The following is a 22,336-nucleotide window of genomic DNA, read 5'->3' as shown; positions in this document are numbered from 1 at the left end:
ACTTTCTAAATGGTCAAAAAAAATATTTAAATATTTTAAAAGATCTATAAGGTACACAATTTTGGTATCTATTATAAAATACTAATTACACCGCAAACAAGCTATTACATTTTGTCATAGGTATGAGTTTTACAGTAATATATCAGGCTAAATTCTATACCGTTCAATGAAAATGAATATTATAACCAGGAATTTAATCAACACATATTTTATTTTAATTATTCATAGAACCAGGACAAATTCATACAAGCCATTCGGCTAGTTTTATTTTATTTTTTTTTTTTTATAAAATATTTATATTCTATTTTTAATGGGCGGCTTTTGTGGCTCTAACGGCATCCGTTAGAGAGATAGGCATTAGAATTAAATAGCGTCAATTAACTAAGGGATAAAAGCCCAAAGATCTTTTCTGACTTCCTTACTATTTTCTACTGGTCCACAATCTACATTTAATCCTAGCTTTAATTGCATAAAGAATGGTAATAACTTTTCTTTTTTGAACGCCATGTGGCACTAACGTATACCATATGCTTTTACTGCAAAATTTAGAAAAAGGAACCCAGGTAATTTTATTCATCATGCAATCAGCATCCGACATTTACCAGCACATAATTCTCGTCTAATAAAATTCTTTTTTCTTATTGTTTAAATTAGCAATATCAAATTACTTAAATAATTTTCGGATTTTCCATGAGATTCTTATTGAATATTTCTTACAAATACAGGCAAATCTAACCGCTACTAATGTTTCTCTGAAAAAAGTATAATTCCTAGATTAAGGTTGATTAGCAGTTACAAGTGCGAACACTTTTCACACCAAAATTGGTAGCCTCTCCCTAGTCGCTAATAAAAATCCAAAATTAGATATTTAATATTTTATTTTATATGTAGTATATTTTTATTCTATACAGACTTTACATTTAAGACAATCAATATCCCTCAGCCATTATCCAAGCAATGAAACAAATATGTTGTCTCCATTTATGTCAACTACCTTTTATTCTGCTTCACCATATCGGATTGGTGTTGCATTGGGTATCCCTAGAGCTCTTCCTCTATCCTAAATACCATCCAACTGCCATTCGCGAATTACTTCTATAGACGATGTTCTTCTTTTTTTGATGTTACACTTCAATCATAACACGGTGAGACTTTTCGCAACTGAAAAAGTACATAATTTATGTTAAATAAATTGTCACAGCTAGCTCATAGAAATAGAAAAATCAGCATTAGCAGGGCAGCGAGAGCACCGCTAAAAAGTGGTTTTAGTAAAGGTCTACCAGCTAAAACGAGTTGCACCCTGACTATGCCCCACACAATTTATATTTCAGCTAGTTGGGATTCAGTCTAAACCAAGCAGTTGAAGGCTCATTTGTAGTTTTGTTGGTTACTCCTCGTCCTGCAAGATTAGTTTTCCTGTGCAAAGTATTCTCTTCCTAATCTTAAAATGTATTTAATTATTTCAAGGGGAAGTGTTTGATAAAATCATAATTCGTTTCTTTCGTTTACGCAGCATCCACCATCTATACCAGTAATGCGTCCAAGATGAGCGAAGCTATCTTTTTCTTACCCAACATCACCTCTTCAACTTTACTTTTTCCCATTCTAAGTTACTTAGTCTTCTTGAGATTGAACCAACTACCAAGAAATCAGTCATTTTGCTTTAATTTTTAAAGGAAGCTAAAATCATCAAGAAAAACTACATCTAGGATAGTTTCTCTTTCCCGTTTCGTCCCATAGTTTCCCATTACATTCGCTGCGTTTTTTAGGACAAAGACTATCAAAATGACCCATAAACATCGGGATAAAACGCAACCTTGCTTACTTTACAGCAAAACCCCCAACTAGCCTCATTACCTACCTTTAACCACGACAATTTTATCAACTAAACTAACACAAACCACTTCAATGTATTTATCTAGTACCCCATGCAAGGATAGGACCCTTGCTTTAGACAATCACTTCTTTAGTGAGAGCTTTATGTCTTAACGGCAGAATAAAACACTTGCACTAATTGACAAAACTCAGGACTTCTGGGTTTTGAAATTAGGACATCAGACATCATCGGTTTTGTGACTCAAGAGCTTCTCAATCAATAATCTAAGAATAAAAACTTAATTGACACAACCTCTCCCCAACCCAAAGCCAAATTATTCTTCTCTTAAAACTGTATCTACGGCCTCTCTAAAACCCAAATGCATCATTATGATAAGTAGTTTGATTCCTACAGAAACCAAGTTGGTCCCCGTGTAATTACAATACCCACTCTGATTACCTTCCTTATAGATTGGTCTAGTTGAAGTTATCCTGAAATTGCTAGGGAATTCCTCTTTCCCATGAATCCTATTCGTAATCGTCAAACTTCAGAACCCTCATGTTTAAAAAATCATTTACCACATTAACAACACATGGGGCTTTATTATTTTTAATCCATGTTTTGCCAACTCTAATTATTCCTCACAAAACAAATATTCCTTCACTTCGAAAGTGTCACAAGGTAATTTGATTCATTTCTTTACCATTTACAGTAGCTTTACAAGGGTTTAGCACATTCTCAAAATTTTTCTGCCCCTTTCTTTTTAACTCTTTATTTATCACTAACACGTTTGCAGCCACGTTTTTGTTTTCATTTTATTTCTATTTACAAATAAAAAAAATTTCAGTTAATTAGCTTTAACTCTGAAGCGAAGCTTGTGTGAGCCGAAAAAACAACAAAGAAGAAAAAAATTAAAAAGCAAACAAACAACCCAAGAGACAGAGCAAGCAAATAGAAAAGAAAAGATGAAAATAAAGACGGTAATATAAAAACGAAAGTGAGCGAACACAATAAATAAATCATAGAAACAGAATCAACAGAGGAGCAAGGAGTGAAAACGAGTGAGAGTTTATCGGGTAAATGTCTATGACGGTCAGTATGTGCAAGTCTTAGGTTAGCAAGCAAAACTAGATTGGCGATTTCACTTAATACAGTTTTTGTGTATAGATCAGAGGTGTGATATCCCTAATGAAGCCTAAAAGTAGCTTTAACGTCTTTATTCTGCGTCTTTATAATGATTTTAGATTAGCGCTGCTCTTTTCCAGTCTTTAATTCCCCCTCAATTTTAATTATACCAACACATCCTGCAGTGGCTCAGTGGATTTGACCTTAAATTGGTAATACAGGACCCAAATATAAAACCTAGGTGTAACAACAGACTGCAGGGCCCTGAATTTGATTCCAGTGATGAGATTATGCGAAAGCGTCTCCATATTAATCCAAATAACAACAAAAAGAAGAAGACAGATCAATAAAATATTTTACTACTATGCCATCTACCTGTATCTTCCAGACATTCAGACAAATTTCTTCTTACCTCAGTTAGTTTTCATGTGCATTCATACCTCCTTTATTTAACATAATACCTACCTCAGTTAACATAGTTTATATTTTGATGTTTTATCCACTTATCCAAGCATAGTTTTTCTTCCCCATTTGTTTCCGTGTTCACCTATTGCCTTTCCTTAACACAAAGTTCATCAAAATGATCCATATGGGAATAGAACAAAATCCTGCCAACCGCAACCGTGGCAGTTTTATTTTAGTATATTGCACTAATCTTTAATATTTTGTCTAGTATACCATACAAGATTAAGACCTTCGCTATAGCTGTTCTATCATCTGAATCGTAAGCTTGCTCATAATCTGAAAAATTGAAGACTAAAGGTGTTTGATGACTCAGAGACTTCTCAATTACTAGCCTAAGAGTGAAAATTTGGTAACACATCCTCTAAGCTAAGCTATATCAGGTTAATTGTTATATAATAAAAACACTCATTCTTATTACCTTTCCCGTACATGGTTTGTTTAGTTTTTTCAAAAATCACTCAGTGCTTTCTGCTTATCAAAAATCCCATTCATACCATCCACAACTCACTTTTTAACATCATAGACCCCATATTCACCATTATCCTTTACCACATCACCCTCTGAGGTCGTTTGTTTTCTAGTCCTTTTAGTACAGTGACTAATTAGTACCCCCATAATAAATGTTCCTTCACTTCCAAGATGTTGGAAACTTTTTCATTTTCCTCGATATTTTTTCCTGTGGCTCTATTCTGGTTGAACACATTCTCAAAATGTTCCGTCCATCTTTCCTTGACTCTTTCCTTACTAATTCTGGCCCCGTTCCTATCTTTAACTGGGACAAGTCCAGGTTAACATTATGAGTGCAACTGCATCTTCCACACCCTCCGCAATTTTATCAATGGCCTCCATCCTTAGTTCATACTTTAAGGCTTTCTCCGCTTTCCTTACATTCCTTTCGTTTTCATATGATCTATCACTCAGATAATTCTTATACAAGCCCCTTCTCCTTTCTATTAAAAACAGAGCTTTTTTACGAATATTCCAAGCTACGCTCCTAGCTTTCTTCCCTAAGAGACCATCAGCAGCATCACAAATGGTTTTCCCTAAAATTAATCCAGCCACCTTCTACATTGTCAAGTTTTAAATTCTCCAGTTTAGTATTCAACAGTTCCAGTAAACTTTCTCTTAAATTTTCATCCTGGAGTCTACCAGTGTCATAACCTCCTGGAAGGTGGTTAAACTTCTGAAATTTCAGCTTTAAATTAACCCTAGACACCACTAGATGGCGATCCTTACTTTTAGCATGAATAACAGCAGTCCTGTATGCCCTAATATCTTGTAGTGATTCTGTCAATCCTCAACTTACAGTTTCATCATTAATAAGGTTAGCTGTCTTACCATCACGTGAATACTATGTTAACTTGTGAGTCATTTTATCACCAAATTCTGTCATGGTTATAACTGGGTTGTTATACCTAGGAAGCTTTAAATAATTGCAGTCATTTCTGTTTTTTTTCCCTGTACTAAATTTACATGGGCTAAGATACCATCTATCATAATTTTTTCGAGCCGTGGTGTTGGGATTTCCTAATAAAAAATCATACTTCTATCTAAGACCCTGTCTATTTGTACCTGTAACTTCAAGTAAAATTAATCTGAGTCCGTAATATCTCCGTCAGTCGGTTCTACAAGGGCATATACTACAATTGACTAATACTCTGTACTTTTTAGTTACGAAATAAGCGATTAATATTCCATTATTAATACCTTCCCAGCCTAAACAGGACTTAGCAGCTTCCTTATTCAGTGTTCACCCTACTCCCTTTCTATTTACACCATCCTTCCTGTCTGAGCAAATAAATTCTATATCACCTAATTTCATTTTTCCTAATCCTGGGATGAGTTTCTGAAGTCAAGATCGAAGGGTCTGAATTTGTCAGTAAAAATTTCGACAAGATAGCTATTTTTTAACGTCGTAACATTCCAAGCAGCAATTCTCGTGTTCTTAAAATTATTTCGGCCTCAGGTAAAGCTTTGATCCCGGGACCCAGTGCAGGACAGGGATTAACACATCTCAGATCTACACCAAAGCGCTTAAGCCGGCTTAGAACCAAACAGCAAGAAGTCCCTCGGACCTCCAGTTGGATTGAGGCTTTTTGTAATCCTGGACCCATCTTGATCACTACATGGTTTTCAGCACTTGACGGTATTTTTTTATCAACAGTCCTATTCCTGCACAGACAACCTCAAGCCAACTACCTTCAACTCATTATATATTCATGTCTACAAAATATTATATTACATAATATCATGTTATCGTAACCTTAATTTTACCAATTGAACTAATGAAATTAATTGTTCTTATTATCACACTCGAAAAATGCGAAGTGTCGCAAAATCCTAGAATGGCGTTAACACCTTTTTTGTCGACATTAGCCCAGTTTTCCACTTCAAGTTCAAGTTCAAGTTCCACTTACAACTTAAATGCTTCTAATTTAGCACCGCTTGGTCTGTTTTTGTAATCTTTCCAAAGGTTCTGCTTCCTATTTATTGACTTGAGGACTCCCGATGTTAGCCAGGGAGCTATGGGTGTTGATCTTTTTAATCAAGGATTCCTTAAAGGAGCTATTAGACAATAAGCCGTGAATTTTTCCTTAACAGTGCATAAAACTGGCCAAATATATCGTTATAATTCCCAAATTAATATTTTCTGGTAATGAAAAGTCCCATGAAGATGTACTCAGATCTTCTTTCAGTTTATCCAGCTCCACTGGTGAGCAACAGAATCTCGATGTATCTTGGGGGACTAATCTTTGTAGATTTTGGAGGATTGGAAACAAAGCTGCAACTGGCAAATGGTCGGAAGTATCAGAAAGCAGTACTTCGTTCTCAATGGAGTGTAGTGATGAAAAAATATTGTCAATTAATGTTGCTGTCTGGTTAGAAATCCTTGTCGGTATGTTTATACAAGGAGCTAATCCATACGATATCAGTAAAGACAAAAGATCAGAAGCCTGTCTAGATGACGGTCCCGCAAGGTCAAGGTTAAAGTCGCCCATCAATACAACTTCGGATTTTCAGCAAAAACTTTTCCAAGAACATCTTCTAATGTTTCCTTAAATTGAGTTATAGACCCACTTGGAGAACGATATACATCGCCTATTATTACTTTTTCCTTAGCGTTGATTGGGACTTCTATAGAAAGTGACTCAAATACCTTTTCATTATTTATACATAAATCATGTCTTAGTACAGTCTGAAAATTATTTCGGATGTAAAATCCAAGTCCACCTTTTTGGGCCGTCTTGCGGTTAAGAAATATCGACATATAACCAGGAATATCCAAAAGTATCTGATTTTTCTCGCTCAGAAATGTTTCACAGATACCGATAATTGCAGGGCACGAATTCCTATATAATAATTGAATATCATCAAACGAGGAATTTAGGCCCTGAACGTTTAGATGCACAACCGGAAATGCATCACCTCACCGAGCTCCGGATTCCCAAAATCTCAGCTCCTCCACAAACACACTATCAATAATGTTCTCAAAATTTTCATAGAAAATCATATTGGGGGCTTTACCAACCGGATTATTTATAGTTTTATTAAAATTAACTCTCCCACATTCATAATCATTTAATTTCCCTAGTGTTATGTTAGCGTTAATCCCCAACAGAGAATTAGTCTCCACCATAATTACTTACCGATGCAGGTGACAGAGAGCCATATGAACAGAGAGCCAGAGAGTCGTGTGAACACCAGTGACGTCAATCTCTTAATCCGAATTAAAAAGGCTATGACACGGACTTGATTATTTGTCTCTGAAAAGAAAAAAAAAATAACAAGTAAAATAGCACAGGAAGGTGTAAATACTGAGGGTAAAGAAACACAAATAAAAGGGAAAAATACAAAAAGACAAATAACATTAACGAACAGCACATTTTTTTGAAGATATAATATACTAAGCGGAAGCGAGCACTCACTAATAATCATGCGTCAGAATCGATATCAGAATTGGCCGAGGGGAAAACTAGGGTAAGCGGGTCGTAGCATGCGTCATCGACCTTGATCCAGTTAGAACTAGAAGTCTTTTTAGATTTTAGCCATAATCTAGTCCCACTTTGGTATGAGACACTTTATCGGAGGCAACTTTACAATTTCTTAAATTATAAGCCGTACTCAAAAGTTCTTTCCGACGTTTAACCAGCTCGAATGGAAGGTAAATACTGACGATTTCCCCGTATTTCTTAGATTACCAACATAAACCATAATATTGTCCTTATGTCGAAGATTTAGAACAGATACAAGAATAGGGTCCAATGCCAGGTGCAAGTTTTGTCTGCTGGAAATCTGATCCTTGCTTCTAAGTATATAGATGACAGTGAACTTAATATCCCTGTACTTCCGTACCGATATTTCTGATAAAAAATCATTACCTGTTTCTTCAATATTTTTATTTTCCTTGTTAGGAATTCCATGGATAAGAAGATTCTTGCGTTTAACGTACAATTCAGTTCTTAAAACCTGGTTTTTAACTGCCACAAGAGCAGATTTCAAGCCAGTGTTCTCTTGTTTCAACGCTGCATTCTCCGTACGAAGATTTTCTACCAGTTGCTTTAAGCTTCCATACACTGCCATATGTAACCGATACTCTTAGCTAAACATCAACATTTTCACCCTAAAACTATTGTCATTTTTTTCTCCTTCCGAAAAGCTTTATTATTATGGGCTATGGGTAATGACAACCTTTCTCTAATACTTTCAACTCCCTCCCTCCCCAAGTAGCCTACACTTTCAAAGTAAAGTAAATGCGTGTTGGTTAATCTCATGAATATACATTAAAGATCTTCAATTATCTAGTTTTGCAATCATCATAATAAATGCCGGAGAATATTGCTGGCAGAGAATAAGGTAGGCAATCTTAATTATCTTGAATACGCAAGCAGAAATGGAGGGGAATCAGATTCAGCCACCTCAACTTCCGGATGCGTCAGATCCCGACGCTATTTCTCAGTTTATGCGTGAAATAAATTTCAAACTGGATTTGATCCCACAGCTCTCAAATAGCTTATCCGGTATAGAGGCAAAAATGAATAGTTTCAGTAAACAGTTAGATACAACAAAATCAGAAATTTCAAACGATCTAGCGGAAATGAGGAACAAATTCAGGGAGTCTACACTGAAAATTGACTCATTGGAGGCAGAAATAAAGCGTTATAACCTCGTGTTTTACAATTTCCCTGTGACTGGTCCATCCCAGTCGAGTTTGAAGGATGAGATTTGCAAGTTTCTTAGCTGGTGACCCCCGAACCTACAGCTTTCTTGGAGGGACATAAAGGATGCTTTCTGCCGCAGATCAGGCCCTGTAATAGATAAGTGGTACGACTTGGAAATACGAAATTCAGTTATCTGAAAAAGTTTTACACTGAATCCGAATGGCGTAGGGGTTGCTCAGGACTACACTACGTATCAACTCGAGGCTAGAAAAAAGCCAGTGCTGTCCCAAGCCCTAGTAAAAGGTCAAAATGCGCGGTTCAAAGGCGATAGGCTTATCATTGAAGGTAAAACGTACATATACGACCGTGAATGTCAAAAAATAAAAGAAATGACGGTAAGCCACCCAATTAGGGCCCCTAATCCAGCACAGAGTAACTCAGACATCAGAGGTTTAAATCCCGCCAATGTGAATGAAAATAACCGGAGTTCAGTACAGAAGTGCCCTTCAGATCAGACGGACTATTCTGCTAATGAAAGTGACACGAACAGGATAGTCGTAAGAAACAGCAACTTGCCGAAAACAATAGCAACAGGGAAAGGTCCTAAAAGCAGCGAGATTACCCCCGTCGATAATACTTAAAGTCGTACCACTACGAATGTACGGCAAAGAAATGAGGAGCCATTGACAAGTCGGTTTACTGAAGTCTATTGGCCATCAATTTACAGACAAAACATACGCCCGTTCAGGCATCTACAGAAAAATCAACCTTGGCAGTAGAGAGTTACTAACAGGCATAAAGGAAACGATTATTACCGGTTAGCTTTCCCCCGAGTGATTACGGAGCCCAATAGGATTGGCAAGGCCATACTCAAGCCCTGAAGTTTGTATCTTGGAATGTACAGGGTATAAAAAATAAGTTAAGTTCTGTGGAAAGTGATTTGTCAAACTTTGACTTTGTAGCATTAATTGAAACCTGGCATTGCCCTAGTGAAACTCCAAAAGTAAGAGCTTTTAATGTGGAAAGTGTATCGCGAGAGTTAGCTTCTAACAATCGTTATTTTGGAGGCATTGTAGTGTTGATAAAAGATGAGTCTTTCAAAAGTTATACAAAGCTGAAAAGTAAATCAGAAAATGTTATTTGGATTAGATTAGAATGTTGGGATGGACTGTGTATTGTAATAGGATCGATTTATATTCCGCCTCAAAATAGCTCATATCGAAATGAAGATACGTGGAATTTGTTGGTAAAAGAAATAGATGAAAAAAGAGCTAATTTTGAAAATGATAGATTGATATTAATGGGTGATTTTAATGCTTATACTGGTGATGAAGTTGAATTAAAAGATGTGTTAATTCCAGGTATTCCGTCAGCAGTCCCAGCCGTCTACAGAATTCCCAGAGCTAGCAGGGATGAAAAAAGAAGAATAAATCAATGGGGTAGAAGGTTGCTTACACTATGCGCAGAATCGGGTTTGATGATTGGAAATGGAAGATTTGGAAAGGATAAAAATCGGGGTGAGTTTACCTACGTATCTAGGGCTAAAGCAAGTTTAATTGATTATGTTTTGGTGGATATTCACTGGGATCCGAATTACCTTAATGTGGATGTGCTTAAGCTAGCAGAATCAGACCATCTACCAGTATTTTTAAAAATTAGATCAAGGAGTGCTCCCCAAATGAGGGATATTTCAAGTGAAAGTCGTATTTCAAATAAAAATGTAAGACGTCAGATACCTAGGGAATGGTCTACAGAGGAAAATGTTAAATTAAGTGAAGCGTTTTCAGAGGATGATGTAGCTATAAGGTTAAGTGATTTATAGAAGATAAATAACCATGATAGATTGATAGAAGAGTTCACGGAGATTTTAAACGAAATAGCAGGCCTAATTCTAGGAAATAAAGGAGGTTGTAAGGATATAGAATTTTTTGATGAGGAATGTAGAATAAAAAAATTAGAATTGATTAAAGGAATAGAGATTTTGAGGGAAGAGGAAAAAGAGGAAAATAGGCCTCGACTAGTAACAGGGCTTAAAAATGTTCGCCGGGAGTATAAACGCCTTTTAAATCAGAAGGAGAGACTAGCTATTAAAAAAGGTAAGGAGAAGCTGATTCAGTTTTATGAAAAGAGTGATATGCGGTCTTTCTGGAGAAACATAAGAAAAGGGGCTTCCATAGCTCAGCCAAAAGTACCTGACCCAAAAACATGGCCTGCATACTACAAGGACGCGGTTCAGGAAGACTATTCGTTTGACTGCTGGTTTAGTGACGAATTATCGAATACAGAGAATGAGACCAGTTTCCCACTGAAAGAACACGATTATGATCTGATAAAACCCGCATCGGAAGAAGGAATCGAAGAATGCATAAGCGCCATGGAAGGTGGATCAACACCTGGTAGCGATGGAGTCCCAAAAAAGATCTTGAAACAACTCCAACTTTCATCTATGCACATCTTCTTGGCTATCTTCAACTCAGTTGCGACTTCTGGAGAATGGCCATCACTGTGGAAAAAATCCTTGATTTTGCCGCTATGTAAAAAAAGAGACTCAGCGGATCCAAGTTATTATCAACCGATACCTTTAGGACCTAGTCTTAGAAAAATATTAGAATGGGTAGGAGATTCTAGATTTTCTCATGAGTGATAAAAATCTAGGACTTTGAAGGAGGAGCAGGCAGGGTATCCAGATGGATATCATGCTATTGATAGGCTCTTAGTCCTACAGGCGCTTGTAGAGAAATATGCAAAAGGGAAGAATAGGTTGTATGTTGCATTTTTAGATCTAGAAAAGGCCTTGGACAGTATTGACAGGATTTTCCTGTGCTTAGAACTGTTAAAGATAGGCTTAGCAAGACTTTTCGTTAGGATACTGGCTGGTATGTATAGAAAGACATTTTGTACAGTTAAAGTTTTAGGGATGGAATTATCGTCGCTATTAAAAATCAGAAAAGGTGCAAACCAGGGTAATAGTATTTTACCTAGGTTGTTTATGTTGTATATAAATGATATTTTTGACCATTTTAAAAAGGTATAGGCCCCTACGGTGTCACTAGGGAGCCTGACGTTATCTCTGTTGCTTTTTGCTGATGATGCGGTGTTGATAGGCAAGTCACCAGAGGAGCTCCAAATCTTATTGAGTATATTAGAAGAATATTTAGATAGAAAGAAACTAGTGTTGAATATTAAAAAGACTGAGATTGTGGTTTTTAGAGGAATTCGCGTGAAGAATGATAATCAAAAAGTAGAATTTTATTATAAAGGTGAAAAAGTAAAAGAGAGCGAAAATTTTAAATATTTGGGAGTAATACTTTCAGCAAAAGGAGGATGGAAAGAGCATGTAAAACAGATGATTAAGAGAGGGAAAGCAGTTTCAGCTGCCATTTTACGTAATTCAAGGCTTTCAAGTATAAAAGATCTAAAAATGCATAAATATGTTTTTAATTCTAAAATTTTGCCTACTATCCATTACGGAGCTGAACTTCGTGGGCATGACCCGGCACCACAATTGGAGTCAATTCAGCTGCAACACTTTGAGAGATTAATTGGTCTTCACGTAACGACCCACAATCAGGCAATAAAAGGTGACCTAGGTATATTTTCGCTGAGAATGAGTAGATTAGCACAGATGATCCGGTACTGGCTAAAGGTTCTAAGTCTGTCAGAAGATAGGTTAGCAAAATCAGCTTATGTGGAGATGCTACGGTCGAAACGTAAAAGATTGTGACCGTATCAAATAAAAAATGTTTTAGATGGAATAGGATTATCATATATTTGGAATGAGGGGCTAGGTCCCTCAGATCAGGGTGAGTCGTGTTTTGGGATTTTTGTATAAAGAATAAAAAAACACGAAGTCCAAAATTGGACCCAGGCACTTAAAAAAAAAGAAAAAATTAACTTTTATTACCAAGTAAAAGAGATATTTGGATTCGAATATTATTTTAAACTAGGATTACCGGGGGAGACATTGAGGACTTGGTTTCAGATCCGAGCAAATTGCCTGCCACTAAAAAATAGAAAAAGAGTATTTGAAAGAAATAGGGTGACCCCAGATGCAAATGTAGATTACTCTTGCCCCAGATGTAACCTAGGTATTGAGGATGTCGCCCATATTCTCACAGAGTGCCAGCAACTTTATATTTTTTGGTAAAAATTTTTTGAGGGTGTTAAGATGTTGTGCCGGGGTATCCTGAAAACGACTGTAAAAAGGTCAATCAGGCAGTTATGTAAATATGTAAATGAAGCGTCGACATCAATGAGTGAAACTTGATATTAATGTTATTTTTCTTGTGGAGTGTGATTAAGAATACTGTTCTGTATGGCCTGTTTTTTGGCTTATAATAAAATTATTATTATTATTATTAAACAAAATAGAAAAATTCAGCTAATGGAACTCCGATGTATAACAATTGTGCAAGGGCCAAAAACTCGAACCCCTTTCAGTTCTCTTCAATAAAGTTTTCAAAAACAAATGTGAGAATTACCTACACCAATTACCTTACTGTTAGCTACGAAACATTCAAAATTGGCATCAAATTTCCTTGAAATCCAGCTTTAAAAGTGAATTGAAATTTGGCTGTTTTTAGAACCAGTCTCTTTTGTCCCCATTGCCTAAAAAACATTAAATATTTATTATCAAAATGAGATACAGATCCATATTTATGTTTTTTTAAATTAACACTAATTAAATTAAATTTTAAATTAAACTAACATTTTACTATTAACACTAACATTAAAAATTGTTACCATTTCCTGAATCAGCTAAAAATTGTTTTTTTGTTTTTTTTTTGTTAAAAACTGTCGAATGAAAAAAATTTCATTCGACAGTTTTTTTTATGCATTTTTCAACTATTGTTTACTATGGATTGTCGACTATTCATTACTAGGTTCCACCTATTGTTTCAATCATTCCAGCAGAAGCAAGCCTTTGGGCAGAAAAGATAAGGCTGACTTGCATTTCAGTTTCAATTTCTCAGTTTTTTAGTTTAGTGTCAAAGTATCTCAATTGGAATTTTTTTTTCATTGTTAAAATTAATATGAATACATGTCTCGGTCATCCACAAACGAATCGGATATCTACCTGGATTTCCCACCACTGTTTAAAAAAAAACAATGACAAATTAAATATAAAAAGGTTTTTTCAACTGAAAGTTAGGTTCAACATTAAAACTCAAAATTAAAAAAAACTATTACTTATATGAGGGTGGTTGCCCCTCTTCAATACCTCGCTCTTTACGCTAAAGTTTTTTTTTAACATATAATCAAATGGGGAATTAAAAGTCCCCCAGACTTAACTAACGATGATGATGATTTAAGCATCCTAGATGAACATGATAGCAAAATGAATGAACAGTAGGCTCTTCGAAAAGTGTGGTTCCAACCCCCTTCTAGGCCTATAATGAGAGAAAGGTTGACATGGCTAAGGCACGTTCTGTGGCTGAAGAATGACAGATTGCAAAAGATTGCCCTTTTGGCCATCCGTCTAGGGGTAAATGGAAAGCAGGTTGTCCATGATTGAGGTGGGAGGATGACGTAAAAAAAAGATTAAAGGGAAATAGGAACTTCCTGGGAGGTTTGAAATAGGGAGGTTTTGAATTGTATTGGGAAGGAGGACGAGCGATCGCAGCTGTATTGGACTCAGGCGCTTAGTACTGGGGTGAGCTGTTAGTAGTTCTTCAAAAACAGACAAATTGCATGCCGAGCACGTTTAATTTTCCTTCAGCTTTCTATCAGGTTTCCAAAAAAGATCAACCCCCTATTAAATCTAAGACACCCAATGATCCTCTGTGATTATCCCAGAAATAATACAAATTAGTTTTCCTGATCTATTTCTACTACCTTTTATCCTACGGGATTGGTGTTACATTGGGTGTCACTGAGTTTCTTCTTTTCTCCTAAGTAACATCCAACTGCCACTTCTGACTTCCTTCTACAGACGATGATCTTCTTGTTTGAAGTTACACTTCTTTCATAGCACGGTGAGACTTTTCGCAACTGAAACAGTACATAAGTTATGCTTAATAAATAGTATCCTACTTCGTCTACTAAACCCGAGCACACTCCTCCAAAATACTTCCCACCCTTTTTCCCTCTTCCAGCACAAACTTGCCCTCTGAACTTCTCTCTCCCCCCTATCATGATTTATCCCTATTCAAATTCTATCTGCTCTTTTAATCATGGGCGCCCTCGGGGAGGGAAGGTTGAACCGTGCCTTCCCTTGATATTGGGACTATATAAGTATTTATGAGGAAACCAAAGGAAGGAGAGCCCAAATTCATGATATTGCTGAATCAAACTGAACTCCAGGAGCTTTTTGTTGGAGTATTGATTTTTCATAATTACCTCTTTTTCATTTTCATATATACATTTATTTTGTGTATACTACTTTCTATTTTACCTTTTCATTGTAAAAAATACCATTGCATTATTATACTTTATAATAAACTTTTTTCATTGCCTTTATTTCATACTCTTTTTTTACTTATTTTCATTACCTTTAAAAAAATATTCTCGATGTCTTGCTACTTATCAAAAGGTAGACATCTAGCGTTTAAATATTGACCGTTTTCTCTGCGTTAGAAAAAGTATCGCGTTCAGAAGACTACACCATTTTCAAAAGTGTATTTAAGAAGAAACCTTAAAGCTTGAAAAGAAACTGAGATTATACATTATCGAGGGGGGTCTTCTTTTCCTTAAATCCTCGCTCATGAAGCAAAAGTTTGTTAGTTTTTTTTTGGATTTTTGTTTTTGTTTTTTAAGGTCCGTTTTTCTATTCGAAGCCCCTTGTGCTTCAGCAAATTTTTTTTTAAAAATTTTGACAAGAATTTAAACTTTAAGAGTAAAGAGCGAGCAGATGAGAAGGGGAAAGCCCTCCTCGTATAAGGTATATTCTTCTGTCCGTTTTAAATTTTGAAGTTGCTCGTCACTTCCTATTGAAGGAACTTGTTCAGGCCCAAAGAAGGTATTATATGGAGTAAAAACCCTTTAAACCCCTTGTGTTCTTGAACTTCTTTGTTTAATTGTTTAATTCAATAGCTGTACGTTGATTGGTAGCTCCCCTTCCCACTTTTTCAGTTTTTCTGTTCAAGAATTAAAAAGTTGAATTGCAATAAAAATTTTGGACAGAATCTGAATCTATTGTAAAAATGGGAGATGAACCGTAGTTTTGTTGAATAAGAGCTTAATAATATTTTTACTAGAAAATTTCGAGTGGAAGAAGAGTATTATTATTCGGTACTTATGCATTATATACTGCACAGCGCTATAGACTGTAAAAGCAAACCAGATATGGAGACCCGTCAAACGGGTATTTGCTATCTAAATTGATTGAAAAGCGAGGTTTCTTATCGAGCTTACAATATTTAAAGGATTGTTTTTTGGGGTTTAGGGGGGGAGGTGGTACCTAGGTTAGGTAATGTATTTAATATATGCTGTTATACCCACCCCCCACCCCCCACCCCTAATGTGCAAATATATAGCCCAAATTTATTTCTAAACTATTATATATTCTTCCTATTTTATTTTACTTCATTAGCCTTGACCGAACTTGACTTCTTTCGTGTGTAGCATATAATGCACAAGTGTCTATCATTCATTAGGATTGAATATGTGTGACTTGTGATCTTTTAAGTGGTTGAAGCCATCAAAACCTCTACAATAGGGTTCTCTAATGCTCGAATACACTACATACATATTTTGAAATACATTGGAACATTGTAGCCTATATACAGGCAAAAAGAAATATACTGAAACATTAAATTGCAAAAAATGAAGTTCCTAATAGCATATAGCCATCCGCACCCCTAACAAAAAAATCAATGGCGAGACAAATGATGGCCTACCTCGCCTTTTTCCCTCTGTGCCGGAAGGCATGTGAAGGTAATATCTTAAACTACACTGAGAAATATTGTAGCATTGGGAGGGGTACTATTGCCCTCCACCACCACCACCAAACGCGACTGATAAGGGCATACACTGCAATTTTCCTGTGAATCAAGAGGGATCATACACCAGTTCCGAGCTACCACCAAACCCCCTCACCAAAATTAATTCTCTATTCATCAGGAGGCTTAATGTGGGATCTTTCCAATTAAAACTAACCCTATGATGTATCTCCCCCCCACCCCTGTTGGAAAATGTCCCCTCGCCCCAGCTTCAGGGTAGCTGATGTGCACTAATAACTCCTTCTGTATACTTTTATGAAATATAAAGTAAATCAGTTTTTATTTGTGTGGTGTTTTTTTTTTTTTAACTCAAACAAATTTCATTAACATTTTTCTACAATAAGAATGAAGATATCACGCCGCGCCTCAATTATTCTGGCTCAGTCTAATTGAAATGAGATGAGAGCTAAATTCCAACACCCCCTCTGTCCTTTTTCATATTTATCTGAAGGTTCTTGTAGAGTTTATAGTTTAGGAGAGATACCTCACATTAAGACTTTTAAGGATCATTGAAAGCTATTGATCTAGCTATTGCTTAAAATAAAGGCTTAAGAAAATGCATAAAGACAAGTCTGCACATGTTTTAATCTTAGAAAACAATGAATTTTTCTGTAATTTCGGTTTAAGTCTGGATTTTTTTTACCCTGGGTTTTGAGCATAATGGATAAACACATACTCCTGTATATTGATTAAATATGTCAGAGATTAAGCGGATTGATAACTATTGCAGGAAAATTTTGCTGAGTTTTGTTTCAGTTTGCAGGTCAAATTAGTTAGTCTTTTTATTTGGAATTTGGCTTCCAAATGCGTTAAAAAAAATCATTCCGGAGAAAATATATGATGTGTATCCTAAACTATTTTTTCTCATGTCCCCATCCACAGCTACTATTCTTTTAACCCCCCCCTCTCTCTCTCTCTGTCTGGAAAATTTTCCGTGAGCAACCATACTGTCAATGTGTATGATTTTTGAGAGTACGTACATGAGCAAAATATCCGTTAATTTATATTATTTTTTATTCATGGAAGTAAATTGAAAATTAGTTTCATATGCCTGATCATGTTCCTTCAACACCTCTTTTACCAAAATTCCCTTGAGCTAGTTATAGGATATTAAGCGGTAATAAGGATGATTCTACTGAGGGTTGACCAGAATCCGCTGCACCCTTTTTTTCGCAGTGCCCAAAACCCATTTACGGTTTCTCAAATCGTTTAAAATTTCTTGAAATCCTTTGTACAAACACTGAATACAGAAAGTTTCACATGCTTTCTGAGCCTGTGGTATTATCGGAAACTAAACAAGGAATAATATATCTATAGCATAATTGGTTAAATGACCCAGGACCATATCTGTTTATCAATTATTCTTAGTGTCGTAAACTATGTTCTCCAGTTCACTCTAAATACGCAACTTACCGCCCTCTCAAAACTTCTGGCATTCTTACTTTTTGTTCGCATCAGCATTATTTTATTCAAATCGTTTTTCAAATTTTTCTTTACTATGGGCCTATGATCATATTATTCTAAATTGCAGCTATAATTGCAACAATGGATATAAGGATTAGGTAGGTAAGAGTTCTGCGTCAAAGGGAGCTTGTGAATGTATTAGTCAATTGGGAGCAAGCTGAGATTTTATGCTGAAACACCGGTAATACAGTCTTCAGTCTCCGATGCAGTCTTCAGGACAATAAAGGTCACTAACACACTAGAATGACTCCTTAGTTGTAGTATCCACATGACTTTATCTTGCAAAAAGAACTTTTAGGGACTTGAGAGCTATTATAGTGACTTTTGGGGACATTCTGCTTTTTAGGGACTTTAGGATCAAAGTGGATTACTACTACTACCAAGGCAGTACACAGAGGGGGTTAGGGGGTTTTGACCCCCCCCCCCTCACCGCCGAAATCTCTGTCTGACTCGTAAAAACGTAAAAAAAATGGATATAAACAAACTTTGTATGCGTTTTTTGTGTACCTTCCCCCCCCCCCCCGAATTTTTTTTTTAGTAAAACCCTCCGAAAAAAAAATCCTGGGTACGGCCTTGACTACTATTATTAACAACACAACGTAGCATATAGCCGCCTGAGGCCAACACAACTAAGCACGCTCCTTCTCCATCCGAATATTTTCACAGACTCCCTCTTTACACCCTCACAGGAAGTTCCTAATTCCCTTAAATCTTTCTTTATTACATCCCTCCAACCCAACTGTGGACGAACGACCTGCTTTCTGTTTGGCCCTGGGTGGTATACCGAAAAGGACAATCTTCGGCAGTCTGTTATCCTTCACCCACAGAACGTGCCCTGGTCATCTCAACCTTTCTCTCATTATAGCACTAGAAAGCAGGACTGAATCACACTTTTGTACAGCCTACTGTTTGAAATGAGGTCAGTCAGCCATGTACTGAGAACAATCCGTAGACAACTTCTCTGGAAAACACCCAGAAAATCTTCAGCCATTTTTCGGAGCACCCATGCTTCAGAACCATATTTGACCACTGCCATCACTGTACCTTCCTTATTCTAATCTTGGTTTGCAGACTTATCTCCCTATTCTTCCAAACTATTTTTCAACTGTGAAAAAAAAACCTAAGCCTTGGCTATTTACTTCTAATATCTTCACTGCTCCCACTGTCTTTACTTATAATACCACCATGGTAACTGAAGCTACCTTAGCGACTTAGTCTTATGGACATTAATTTTCAAACCCATTCAAGGAACCTGAGCTCACAAAACCTTTGACAGTTTATTGATTTTAATAACATTATCATCTCCGATACTTAATTTATAATCATCCCTAGAGTCTGGGAGGCTTTTAATTACCTCTATGATTCCTTGCTCTCACAATACCTTTGCTGCGCTCCTAAAAACAAATTCCATCAGAATCACCCATGTAAACGGCGATAGAACGCAACCCCACTCAACTCCTGATTTAATACGAAACCAGCTGCTAACTTCATTTCCTACCATTACCGCAGCAGTGTTATTCTCGTATATAGACCTAATCACTTTAATCTATTTGTCTGGTATACCTTACAAGGATAAGACCTTCGCTAAAGCTCTTCTATCGCTAAAGCTCTTCTATCAACAGAATCGAACGTTTCCTCGTCATCTATAAAACTAAAGACACAAAAAGATGTGTTAGAAGACCAAACTTTAGTTATCATGGTGAAAACTAGCACTTTACTGAAAACTAAGGTTTATTAAAGTATTGAGACATAAAATTGTTTATTAGAGAATTCCATGGCTGGCAAAACACTATGGAAAACTTTATAAATTTGTCTTTTAAAAACTGCGGGCTAGTTAAGGATTAATCTGCTTCTTATCTTGTTTTGTGTTTTCAGTCAAGCCCTATTTTTTCATAATTCTAGAACCATGAGAGAACATCAAGAGCCAGTGTATTTGAAGCAGTTTTTCAAAAAACAAAAATATGCATAAACTAGGAAGCAGAAACTTCCGTCCGTTAAAAGTCAACTTCTCTCTTTTCTTTAATCGGAAAAAAAATTATTTATTAATGTTTGGCAGAAGAACATATAGCTTTAACACAAATTAATTAACGATACAATAATTATTGAGGAGTCGGTTCATTAAGGAAAACCAAAGAGGTTCGGCCGGGCTACCGAACAACTGATTTTAGTTCTAACTATTCAACTTATGTTATGAAAATCATAGACAGCGCGCTAGCGCTGCCTAAGTGAAGAACGATGTGGGCACAATGTGTTGTTTTTTTTGTTTTTTTTTCTCCATACATGGGCGCTTCGTATCGAAGACGTTGTCGTAGAAAGTTAGAAAAGGGCTCATTCGATTGGAAATTGGAGTGGCTAGTGCCCTTTTTAATAATCAAAAGTGATTGGAGGGCAACTAGCCCCCCCCCCGCCCACCATTCCTCCAAACACATCCAATCAAAATTTTGAGATAACCATTTTGTTCAGCGTAGTTGATTTCCAGATAGAATATATATTTTTGGGGAGGACACTCCCCCACCACCCTCGGGGCAAGGGTTTTAAGTTATGCCCTGGGGGCATATAAGGTTTTTATAGAAGGCGTTGTCATAGAAACTTCGAAAAAGGCTCATTAGATTGGAAATTCCAAGGGCTAGTGCCCTTTTTAATAGTCAAAAGTGATTTGAGGGCAACTAGCCCACCCCCCCACGCCCATCATTCCCCCAAACACATCCAATCAAAATTTTGAGATAGCCATTTTGTTCAGGGTAGTTGATTTCCAGATAGAAAATATGTTTTTGAGGAGGACACTCCCCTACAACCCTCGGGGCAAGGGTTTTAAGTTATGCTCTGGGGGCATATAAGGTTTTTATAGAAGGCGTTGTTGTAGAAACTTCAAAAACAGCTCATTCGATTGGAAATTCAAAGGGTGCTACTTTCATATTATTGTTGTATTATTGTATCTTTGCCGTCATGTTTATCCTTGTATTGTAGTGTAATTTCTTATTGTATTTTTGTCTAGGCCTAGTTTTTTGAGCTTGTCTCCCTATGGGCCTATGTCATTTATATACATGTATATGTTACTAATAAAATAATTGAACTTGAACTAGCTGGCAATGTAAGGCTTTGTTAACTGCCAATATAACTTCAGCCCCCCGCCCTTCATAATTTGCACAGAATTTGCTGACCCCCCCCCCTAGAGAATAAGCTACTTACACCCAAGGGAGCAACAAATTTGTTACAAATCAAATACCAACGTATTTAAAGCCTCCCTCTTTATACCCTCCCAAGAATTTCTAATTTCCCTTAAATCATTCCTTATGACCTCCCCGCCTAATTTGGGGACGACTTGCATTCCGTTTGGCCCTGGATGGTTGGCTAAAAAGAAGAATTTTTGACTGTCTGCCATCTTTCATCCACAGCACGTGTCCTAGCTATATCAACTTTATTCTCATTATAACACTTTCAGCTGTGTTAAATCCATATTTTCCTACAGCTTATTGCTTGAAACAGTTAGTCTGACGGGCTTTGTTTTTATTAAAAAGAAATATTAAGGGTACGTAAAATGATCTTTCTTAGCTAAGATCTGTTTTAGAGGTATTTAACTCACTTAAGGAGGTATTTATCTTTAAATGAGCTCCACCGGTTGCGGCCAGGGATGCCCCCTCCTCTTTCTCAAGAAAAACTTCGAACAATTATTAAAATAAGAAATAAGGATCTCCTGTTTTTAGGAATTTCTATTTTCCCTCCTTCTCTGACCTTGCCCATCCAAAATAAACATGACAAAATAAATCAAGCATAATGGCTCTTCTCCCGGTCTGTCGATTTTGCTGGTAGAATAGCCTTTTTTTATTATTGCAGCTTTTTTCCGAATTTTCAATTTATCGAAAATAAAAATAAAACGGGGGGCTCCAATTACCTGTCAATCCTTCGCAAAACCCCATCCCAGGCCACTTGGGGACAACCTGCTCTTCACTGGGTCCTTTTGATGGATGGAATGAAAGCATGGTCTTTGGATAGCGGTTTGGATGGTAGGACGAAAAAGTTTTGTAGCTGTAAAGAAAATTCAAATATCATAAGGATCAAACTGGGTGCCATCAAATAGCGAGCCATCAAACTGGGCTCGCTTGAGGGTCCAGCACCAGGAATTCCCCCTCCACTTCCAATAGCCCCAACATCACCCATCCCATAATATGTACATAATTCTACATGAGATAGACTGTGCCGTCCATATTCAACTTCATAACAAAATACGTCAATGCGATGGATGAAAATTAGAAAAAACAAGTTTTTTAAACTCAAAGGACGGAGCACCATAAAACCTCAAAACGAACAGAAGCTCTTCTACATATGAATGGGGTTGCTCCCTCCTCAATACCACGATCGTTGCGCTA

The 22,336-nt window shown here is 36.6% G+C and overlaps 1 long non-coding RNA gene across 2 annotated transcripts in view; it reads right to left on the bottom strand.

The window, feature by feature from the left end:
- Positions 1–1,000: 1,000 nt before the first annotated feature.
- LOC148939706 (uncharacterized) overlaps positions 1,001–22,336 on the bottom strand; it is a 47,422-nt gene continuing 26,086 nt past the window's right edge. Inside the window, exons 1-4 of one of the 2 annotated variants that reach the window (XR_016143528.1) lie at positions 21,862–21,987; positions 14,401–14,556; positions 7,054–7,170; positions 1,001–1,161 (exon numbers count right to left, since the gene is read on the bottom strand). This is a non-coding gene — a long non-coding RNA (uncharacterized LOC148939706). Of the gene's footprint in view, positions 1,162–7,053; positions 7,171–14,400; positions 14,557–21,861; positions 21,988–22,336 lie in introns of those variants that run through there. The other variant, XR_016143527.1, reaches the window with a different exon arrangement.

Source organism: Artemia sp. Qi Xiang Cuo, chromosome 21 (assembly GCF_049724085.1).
Source record: "Artemia sp. Qi Xiang Cuo chromosome 21, ASM4972408v1, whole genome shotgun sequence".
In the NCBI taxonomy this organism is placed as follows: Eukaryota; Metazoa; Arthropoda; class Branchiopoda; order Anostraca; family Artemiidae; genus Artemia; species Artemia sp. Qi Xiang Cuo.
Note: the sequence above shows the minus strand (reverse complement) of the source record. Positions and strands in the feature narration are given on the sequence as shown.